Below are 11,275 nucleotides of genomic sequence, written 5' to 3'. Positions count from 1 at the left end.
AGAGAGAGAGAGAGAGAGAGAGAGAGAGAGAGAGAGAGAGAGAGAGAAAGAGAGAGAGAATGGAAGAAAATAGATGGAGGGAAAAACTCAGTAATTATAACTCTGAATATGAATAGGATAAGCTGAATAGATTAGAAACCAGAATTCAACAGTGTGTTATTAATAAGAGACACACTTGAAAGAGAAGAGCATATACAGAGTTAAAATAAGGAGATTGAGCAGAATCTGTTAAGCTTCAACTGAAAAAGGAAGAGGTAGCAACCTGGAGATCATGATCTCAGACAAACAAAAGCAAAAATAGACCTAATTAAAAGAGATAATCAGGGAAACTACATTTTGATAAAAGGTACCATAGACAATGAATCAAAAATTTTTGTAACAAGTTTCTCTGACAAAGGCCTCTTTTTAAAAATATATAAGGAACTGAGTCAAGTTTCTAAAAATAAGAGGCATATCCTCAATCGATGAATTGTCAAAAATATGAATAGGCAGTTTTCAGAAGACATCAAAGCTACCTATAGTTATATGAAAAAAATGCTCTAAATAACTATTGATTGGAGAAATGCAAATTAAAACAACTCTGAGGTACCATTTCATGTCAATCAGAAATGACAAATGCCAGATGGAATGATGAAAAATAAATACGCAAATGAACTCTTGGTGGAGTTGTGAACTGATCCAACCATTCTAGAGAATAATTTGGAACTATGCCTAAAGGGCGATAAAATTGTAGATACCATTTGACTCATATTATCACTAAACGTGTGTGCCAAAGAGATCAAAGAAAAAGAAAATGGACACATATGTACAAAAATATTTATAGTAACTCTTTTTGTGGTGGCAAAGAATTAGAAATCAAGGGGATGCTCATCAACTGAGGAATGGCCAAACAACTTGTGGCATATGATTGTGATAGAGTACTATTGTGCTATATGAAATAACAAGGTGGGGAAGGGTTTCTGAAAAGCATGAGTAGACCTAAATGAGCTGATGCAAAGTGAAGTGAGCACAACCAGGAAATAATTATACAAAATGAGAGTAATCTTGTAATTATGATCAACTGTGATTAACTATAAATTATGATCAACTTAGCTCCTCTGATCAATATAATGATCTAAGAAAATACCAAAGGACTCATGATGAAAAATGTTATTCACCACCAGAAAAAGAACTGGTAAACTCTGAGTGCAAATTGAAGTATAGTTTTCTCATTTTATTTTTCTTGCTTTTTTTGTTTGGCATGAAATGGCTAATATAGAAATATTTTATGTGATTTCATATGTATAATTAACATATTGCTTGCCTTTGAGTGAGTGGGGAGGTAGTGACAGGGAGGGAGAGAATTTGGAATTCAATTTTTAATTAAAAAATAAATATTTTTAAATTAAAAAGGAAAGAAGTAGAATTAAGGAGGGTCTTGATGGAATGGAGAGATTTTAGCAGCAAAACTGAGATTAAGTAAATTTTTGCTTTTATTTTTGCGACCCCATAATGTAGCATAATGCCTTGAACAGTAAGCACTAAATAAATGCTTGTTCAATTGAGAAGAAGAAGAAGAAGAAGAAGAAGAAGAAGAAGAAGAAGAAGAAGAAGAAGAAGAAGAAAAGAAAGAAAGGGGGAGAGGAAGGAAAAGAAGAAAGAAAGGAGAGAAGGAAAGAAAGAAGAAAAAAGGAGGAAGAGGGAAAGAAAGAAAAAAGAAAGAAGAAAAAAGAGGAGGAAAAGAAAGATAAAGAAGAAAGAAAGAAACAGAATGAACAAGAACAAGAAGAGTCACTGTGGGAGAGGGGAGAGTGAGTTGATGAATCAGGAAAAGAAAAAAAAGGATTGCCTAGCAGCAGTGAAGGCCCATTTGTGGTTGTGTAAAATAAATTTGTAGTGGACCCAATTAGAATGTTCATGTCATTTTCTCCATCTTTCTGCATCTTCACTTGGTAACATATGTGTGGGAGCAAAAACAGCAAGTGGTAGAAGTGATACCAACTGATACCAAGACAAGGCACAATCAACAAAATGATGAGGGGACTGGAGATTCAAAAGAAGTAGGTAATGTGTAGTTGAAATGATTCACTAATGGGGCAAGATAAAGAAAAGAGAAAAGAATAACTAGTGAATGAGAGATGGCCTGAGAAAGAATTGAGGGGTCAAGAGATTGGAGATCACCATTACCTCTTTTACCTTGTTACAAGGGAGAGAGTGCTCTTTGTTGGGAAATGACTGTGATATAAAAACAAAAGACAAATAAAATGTGCTCAAAAGTTAAAGATAAATGATAATAGAATATCAGTGAACCAACAACCATTTAATGTCTATGATGGATAAAACACTGTCTTCTAAGACAAAGATTAAAAAAAAATCCTGCCCTCAAGAAGCTTATAATCTGTTAGCGCAAACAACGTGCATACATATAAGTGCCAAATACACACAAAATACGTATAGGGTAAATTTTGTTTGGAGCAGAGTACAAGTAGCTGTGGAGATTGGGAAAGGCCTCTCGTAGAAGATGGTACCTGAGCTAAGTCTAAGTCTAAAAGAAACTAGGAATTCTAAGAGGTGGAGATGTATTTCAAGCATGGATAATACTATATGCAATGGCACAGGAATAAAGAGAGAATGTCACACATGAGGCAAGTAGAACAATTTAACTACACTAGAGAATGCATGAAAGAAACTGGAATACCAGATTGGAACAAGATTTTAAATACTTTAAAGGTCAAAAAGAGAAATGAGTATTTGACCCTAGAAGTAAGAGAGAGACACCAGAACTTATTGATCAAGAAAATGAGATAATTAGACTTATTTTTTAGAGATAACACTTTGGTAAATAGAGAAGAGACAAGGAGGCTAATTATAGAAGCTATAGAAATCATTTTTATGAGAAATAACAAGGGCCTGAGTCAGTAGGATGACTGAAGAGAAAGGGCTAGCTCATCAATTCAGTCATAGAAATCAGTCTTCCAGAACTCATAGATGTAGCTTTGGAAGTGGTTTCAGAAGTCATCCAGTTCAACAGTTTCATTTTACAGATGCAGAAACCTAATCCTAGGGAGGTTGAGTGAATTACCAAAGGTACATGAGTAATAAATACCAGAGGCAGGATTTTAATTTAGGTGTTCTTCCAAAGACAATGCACTTTTCAATATACTTTGTGGGCATAGCCTTTAAGAGATTATTATGGCAAAGTTGAGTATCCTGTGTTTATTAATAAAAGGACACATAATCATAGGAATTCAGTTCCTCTTCCAAGATGGAGCAGTAAACTATGTTGCAAGCTAGGGTGTAAATCAATGTTCTAGTTTCCCTTTAAATCCAAAAAAGAAATTGAATTCAACAGTCTAGCCTTTCATAAACTGTTACCTCCAATTGCTTTCTCCTACAGTCCTGGTAATAAATTATTTTCTGTTCTCCAGTCAAGTATTATTGTTATAATTTGCTTCAGAGAATGTCAATTGGAAAAGACATCAATAACATTATTATTTCAACCAGTCTAAAAATAAGAATTCTTTCTACTGCTACAGCATTGATCCCCCTTTCCTAATGGTTTTTACCAAAGACCTTTGTTTCTTTCCTTGACCCATATACAAAACACCATTACCCTCTGGAAGGTGGGATTGATGACCTCAGCAAGATGATTCTGGCTTTGCCCTGCTGGAGAACAGGGACTAAGTGATTACTCAATCCCCAGTGACTATTATGTTTTAATTATATTTACCTTGAAGTAATGAAATTGTAACACTATGGGAAGGGAAAAAGTGTCAGAAATCCTAATTTCCAGTATGTTATCCACATTTTATTCTACAATAATTTTAAAAGCAGAAATTCCCAAAGAGATTTCTCCTTGTATCCTCACATGTAGGATATCTCTGCTTCAACACTAATAACATACAAAGATTCTTAGGTCCCAGAGGCTTCCTTGACCTTAATTAACCAGGGCCTCTCTCTGAACGTCCCTTCAGACTTATGCTCAAGAGATTCTGGTCCATTCTATATCTGCTCCATAAGTAAAGCCTTTGCACAGTAGTGGTGGTCCTTTGTAGTTGTATAGGAATCACACAAGTGATGAGACATACTCCACTACCTTTCCCATCACAATCTCTTTCATGCTTCTGAGAGGAAAGCATCCCCATCCCTAACCCATCTTAACAACTGACCCACCCAGTACTCTTAACTTATCACCCGGTGACCTTAACAATTGACCCACCCAAGGTAATTTTTCTTGGACAGAGAAGTTAGGGAGTTCTATGCTCACAACTGAAGACTGGCATAATTGAAGTCCTTCTGATAAATCCCTTAGTCCACCTGGACCTCCTGACTACTAAGTCTGGAGGCATGTTGATGCCTTCAGAAATGGTAAGTAGTCTGACCCATCAACTATTCCGAACTTTCTTACATTTCTATTCAGAGTATAGGTCTGAGAGAAGGTATGCAATTATTGTTTGTTAACTCAAAAAGAAAAAGTAGTATTTAAAAAAAATCACCTTATATCTCAATATCTTATATCTTCACTAAGTGAATTGTATATCCTGTGCTTAATCATCTGTTTACTTTTTGGAGAGCTCTTATTTTTTTTACAAGCCTGACCTTAGGCTGACCTAAAATCTGTTTTCCTGTAACTTCTAACTATTGGTGTTCCTTGTGCCTTTTGAACCAACTCAGAATAAGACAGACTTTTGCCTTTCAAATGATAGTTCTTTAAGTTTTGATTTCTCCATGTTAAACTAATCCAATTCCCTTAAACATAGTTTAAAGAATTTGGTTTTAAAGGCCCCTAACATCTTGATTACCCTTTCCTTGATGTGCTACAATTTACCAAAGTCACATTTAAAATATGGCATTAAGAACTGCATCTAAAGTTCCATGTGTGGTCTGAATGATGTTTATTAGGTTTTTAGTTAACAAGCACTCTTTAAATGTTTCCTAACTACACAATCATGTATTCAGAGTAGGATGTACTCAAGGAAAAGGAAAATGTATAGGAAATATGATACAATGCCTGAAGCATAGGATTTACAGTTAGAAAATGTGGGTTTAAGATCTAGGTCCGCTGCTTACTATCTACTTTTAACCCTGAAAAAAATCACTCATCTTTTCTGAACCTCAATTTCTGCGTCACAAAGTGGAGAAAGCAATACTAATACCACCTACTTTACAATGTTGTTAGTAAGCATCACATAGCATTCTAGAGTGCAGCCCCGTTCTGTAAATGTTGAAAGGCTAGCCAAACTCAGGTGCGGTAGGTCAAGGAAGGCTTCCTAGATGAATTTGTTTTTAAAAATGTGAATCTTAAGAAAGGCTGTAAGGAGAGATTGGTTGAGGGGATCCAGGAAGAAAATGAAATTTGGAAAAATTCCATAACCAAAGGCACAGAGACATTAATTAGGAAATAACTCCTCAGCTCTAATGCCTAATCTAATCTAATCACAATTCCCTTACTGGACTGACCCTCAGGTATCTCAGACTCAATATTTCCAAAACAGAACTCTTGAAATTACCCCATAAATCCATCCTTCTCTCTAACTTCCCTAATTCTGTTAAATACAACTCCCGTCTGCCTGCCCTCCTCACCCCCACTAATTACCTAGGTTCACAACCTAGGGCTGTTTTACTCTTCACTCTCACCCTTTATATCCAATCAGTTGAGAAATCTTGCGCATTCTACTCTCACAACTTTGGACATCTCTCTCTTATGCTATCAGAAGTTTCCTAGTTAGTCTCCCTTTATGGAGCCTCTCCTCCTTCCACAAGCACTTGCTAAATTGATCCTCTTAAGTACAGAACCATGGTCACTCCCTTCTCAAGAAGATTCAGTAGCTATTTCCTCTAATACAACACAAATTCCTTTGCTTGGAATTTAAAGTCTTTCAAATCCTCTTTTTAGGTTGAATATCCATTATGCATTTTCATGCACCTTATACTTTGGCCAAAGTTATCTTCTTCCCAGCAAATGATATTCCATCACATTTTCCTGACTTTGCAAAGTGGCTGGAATGCTCTCCCTCCTCATTTCTGGCTTTTGTACCCCCAGCTTCCTTCATAGTTCTCTGGAAGTATCACTAAATTTAAATTTACCCTCTTGTTATTTCCCTTCCCTCCTCTATTTTAAATAATTCTGAATTTACTTGGCATGTATTATGTAATTACTTACTTTTGGTTCTATTCACCATCCCTCTCCCCACCCTCATGACAATTGAAGGTAAACTCTTTAAAGGTAGGAAATACTGTTTTGTTTTTTGACATTTTATCTTTGATACTAAGCAAAGTACTCAATGTAGGCCTCTAATAAATGCTTGTTGAATTAAATTGGATATCATCCTTTGCTTGGGAGATCTGGGCTAGATGATAGAACTCCTAAGTGAACTTATAACTGGTTGAATGGCCAAACCCAAAAAATGTCCTCTAATTGGTGAATGACAACTTGGGGGAAGTATCTAGTAAAGTGCCCTAGAAATCAGTCCTTGCCCCTATGCCATTTGATATTTTTATCACTATTTTAATTTGATATTTTGACTTGAATGATTATACACAAAAATGTCATAAATCCTGTAATATGAGGCTGAGAAAAATATTTAGCATAAGTGACAGAGTTAGAATCCATGAAGATTTTGATAGGCTAAAATTATAAGTATAATTAAAAATATGATGGTATTTAATAGGAATAAATATAAAGTTATACAATTGAGGTTTTTTTTAAATCAACTTCACCCAGTAATCAAACATTTATTAAGTGTTTACTGTGCATTGAAACTGTGGTAAATAAAGGGGACAAAGAATTAACAAATTTAAAAATTAAAATTAAATATGATAGGTATATCTTTCTTCAAGTCATTGAGAAATATTAAATAGCACAAGAACAACCCAAATCCTTCAAGCACTCCAAAGGAGACTTCCTTTCACATTACTATTAAAACAAGGACGATCACTTTTGAGTCCAACCGTTCAAGAACTTTAATTTCTATCAAATGGAATCCTCTAATTGTACCACTATCTGGAACACATCTCTATATCTTTTCCCAAAAGAAGTGGTATTTTCCCAAAAGAGTGGTATTTTGTTAAATGTTTCTAAAAATTGAGTTAGACAATATCTAGCTATATCAAATTATATTGAATAGTACTACTCTGATTTTGTAATGCAGTCAAAAAAGGAAATAAGGTTATTCAGACATGGAGTACCAGAAAAGATACTGGTCCTGGAGTCAGGAAGATTGGAGTTCAAATCCAGCCATGTGAAACACTTAGCATAGTGCCTGGCACATAGTATGGAATATATCAATGCATATTCCCCTTTTTCACCCTTCTCACGTAAAATATTTATTATTACAACTTTTTTAGGTGTTCATTATTAACTCTCTCTTTAATAATATATTCTAGAAATTTTCCAGAAACAAAAATAAAATTCTTAGAAATAGAAATCAAGGAATTCTTGAACATGTTGGACTAGATGGCATCTGAGGTATTTTTAAACTCTCAGATTCTGTGAAAAATGAATGAGAGGCAAAGTGGATTGATAGCTATGACAACCTGTATGGATAGGCATCAGACTGAACCTGTGGTTTCTTTGGTATGGGAAACTCCCAGTTAAGGAAACTTCCCCTACCAATGCAATTGGCACCTTCTCTGCACCTTACAGTCTTAGAGAGTTGACTAGAAGGACTGAGAGGTTAAGTAACTTAACTAGTTATCCAGCCAACAAGTTACATAGCCAAACCTTGAATAGAAGTCTTCCTGGTTTCTAGGCTGGCTCTCTATCTGTTATGCCATGTGAAGAATAGTAATAACAGGTTAATTTAGACTCTGGGAGTACCCTTTCAAGGGTCTCTTTTGGAGGAAAGATGTTGGATTCAGTTTTAAGTCCTTGGAACAATGAGATTGTCCTTTTCCCACATCTGCATCTTGTGACCTTTTCCCTTGAATTTCAGTATCTTATACAATAAGGGAGAATGAAGTTCATCACTAACTACTAAGCTTTGTGATCTTTGCAAAAGTAATCTTCAAAATTCTCTCAGCCAGTTATTATTACTGTAACTGCCTCCCTAAGAGAAACTCAATGTGAACAAATCAAATTTTCCAGTATATACTTCACTCTATAGAAAGCAGAGAGTACCCTTCAGAGAACTTAAAAGATTCCTATTTGGTAATATAAAAAGGGTAATATAAAGAGGGTAAGGCAAGAAAGCAAAATGGTCATAAGAAGTCATTGGGAATAACAATCCTATGCAACTAAAAATCTCAAATTTTTGTCTATCTGTCCCCTCACAGTACACCCAAAACTTACCATTGATATCTTTTTTAAATCCTTTTTTCAGTTTTCATGGCTTTAGGAGAAGCCTAAGAATTGTTTTAAATGACCATTTTCTCACTATTTAGGTGTGACCTCAGGATAAACTTCCTAAAAATTAACTTGTTGAAAAGCTGAATAAGCTGCCCTCTAGAGGTGGTTGGTTTTCCTTCCTTGTATATCTTCCAATAAAGGTTAAATAATTACTTATCCAGTGTGTTATAGTTGAACACTCCTCTTCCTTCAAGAGTTGGATATCTAGTACAACCACTGAATTCCTTTTGAAAACTAAGATTTAATAATTCTGTCATTCAGTTTCTGTCTTCAAAAGATTATATTCCCCTAGAGGTAATTGGGGTAGGGAGATGGGGGTGAGAGGAAGAAGATGAGGAAAGTTAGAGAGTTAAAGTGATTCTGGGCAAAGTCTGATTGTTTCTCCCTTAGTATGAGCTCTGCATGTTTCTTATCTGGGTTTGGGTCAAAGCAAAAGTAGACTCCACTGTGAACCAGCTTTGTTTGTTCTAAGGGACAGATCCGCAGGATCCTCTTTGGTCTGTGATTCCTGCACTGGTTATTCTTCTATAGGCTTCAAACAGGGTTAGAAGCTGGAAATAAGACTCTGATCTGCTCCCAGAATCTGAGCCACACAGCTGCTGCTTGCTTCTAAGCTTTCTCTTCTCTCAGTATGTGACCTATGGCTTCACTACCTTGGCTTCCTTATCCAACCCCTGGGCACAGGTCGGCGCCACAGTTGGCTTTGGATTTTTGACTTGGAACTTGGTCAGACTTGACACCTATTACCATTGGTCCCAGGGTGGTGCCATGGGTCTGGGACTTCCTCTTACTGAAGTACATAGCCTCCTGAGGCCCTGTGATCCTGGACAGATCTTGACCACAGTATTCATAGACATCTTTGCCATTCCTCCCCATACTCTTAAGTGGAGCTTAGTGTACTGATTCTTACTCTCCAACCATTTTAGCTTCACATCTCCATTTTAAATAATATAACACAATAAGCTCTAAATAGCTATGTAACTTAAGTAAATTAGAAGTGGAAGAAAAGATGGGCATTCCACAACTATGGAGAACAGGAAAGAAAATGAGCAATTTAAAATACATGAAATTGAACCATTTTTGAACAAACAATATCAGTGAAGCTAAAAGTAGAATTTAAACTGTTGCCTGGGAGTGGGGTATAGAGAGAAAACTTTACTAGCAAATTTCTCTGATATTAATATGTAGGGAATTTGTACAAATATATAAGAATAAGAGCTATTTCCCAATAGCTAAAATATCCAGAAGATTTAAATAGGCATGTATCAAAAGATAAAATTCCATTATCAACAACCATAGTAAAATACTCCAAATCAATAACAATAAAAGAAATGCCAATTAAAATAACAATGAGGTTATTTCCATCACATTGTCAAAGATAACAAGAGAGGAAAATATAATTATAGGAAGGGAAGACAGCCACAGTAATGCAGTGTTGGTGGAGATATAAATTGGCTTATCCATTTTTAAAGCAATTTGGAGTTATATACAAGAAGTCAATAAAACTATGTCCTTTAGCCCAATGATATCACTATGAGGTATATAATCAAAAGATATCAAAAAAAGAGGGGAAAAGTACTTATACTTTTTGAACTTATATGTACAAAAACATCTAGAGTTGCACTTTTGTTGTAGCGAAGAACCGGAAATAAAGTGTATGCCCATCAAATAAAGAGCAGTTGAGCAAATTATGGCATAGAAATCTAAAGGAATTAGATCATTAAAACCAGAAAAGGACCCACATGTACAAAAATATTTATAGCAGCTCTTTTTGTGGTGGCAAAGAATTGGAAAGTGAGGGGATGCCCATCAATTGGGGAATGACTGAACAAGTTGTGTTATATGAATGTAATGGAATACTATTGTGCTATAAGAAATGATGAGCAGGCAGACTTCAGAAAAACCTGGAAAGACTTATATGAACTGATGCTGAGCGACACGAGCAAAACGAGGAGAACATTGTACACAGTCACAGCCAGACTGTGTGATGATTGACTTGGATAGACTTGGCTCTTCTCAGCAATGCAAAGATCTAAGACAACTCCAAAAGACTCATAATGGAAAATGCTGTCAACATCCAGAGGAAGAACTATGGAGTCTGAATGCAGATGGAAGCATACTATTTGCTCTCCTTTTCCTTTGTTATTTTGTTTTATTGTTTCGTTCTCATGGTTCCTCCCATTAGTTCTAATTGTTCTTTACATCATGACTAATGGGAAAATATGCTTAATATGAATGTATAAGTAGAGCCTATATCAGATTGCATGCTATCTTGTGGGGAGGAGAAGAAAGGGAAGGGGAGAAAATTTAAAACTCAAAATCTTATGGAAGTGAATGTTGGAAACTAAAAATAAATTAATTAATTATTTAAAAAAATTTAAAAAGAAATCTAAAGGAATATCATTACTCCATAAGAAATTATTAAAGGGATGAATTCACAGAAACCTGGAGAAATTTGTATAAAATTATACAGTTGGGTATAACCAGAAGCACAATTTACACAATTACTAAAATAATCTAAAGGAAAAAAAATTGAAAGATCTAGAAACTCAGGTCAAAGTAATTGCTAAGCGTGTTTCCAAAAGACCATGAATGAATCAAGCATCCCACTTTTTGGCATTTTCAGACATGGCCAGGAGGTAAATTTATTTAGCTTAAAAATATTTATTTGATACATAGGAAAATTTTTATTTGGAGTGTGTGAGTATTGGTGGTAATGCCAAAAAAAAAAGAGGAGAAATTTTAAAAGCTAAAATTACACAGAAGAGAGCAGCAGGAAATTCAAAAGAGTACTTAAACAAAACAGCATTGTTGTTACTGTGTTAAAGCTAGTGTACACTTAAAATAACCTTGACAAAATAGAGATTAATGGTTTCATATATAATCCTCTTTTTTTTTGTACTTCTTTATATATTGAAAATTAACCAAAAAAGAAAGGAAGTGGATATG

The sequence above is a fragment of the Vombatus ursinus genome, unplaced genomic scaffold (genome assembly GCF_900497805.2).
Source record: "Vombatus ursinus unplaced genomic scaffold, bare-nosed wombat genome assembly UNPS02014910.1, whole genome shotgun sequence".
NCBI lineage: Eukaryota > Metazoa > Chordata > Mammalia > Diprotodontia > Vombatidae > Vombatus > Vombatus ursinus.
This window is presented reverse-complemented; position numbering follows the sequence as displayed.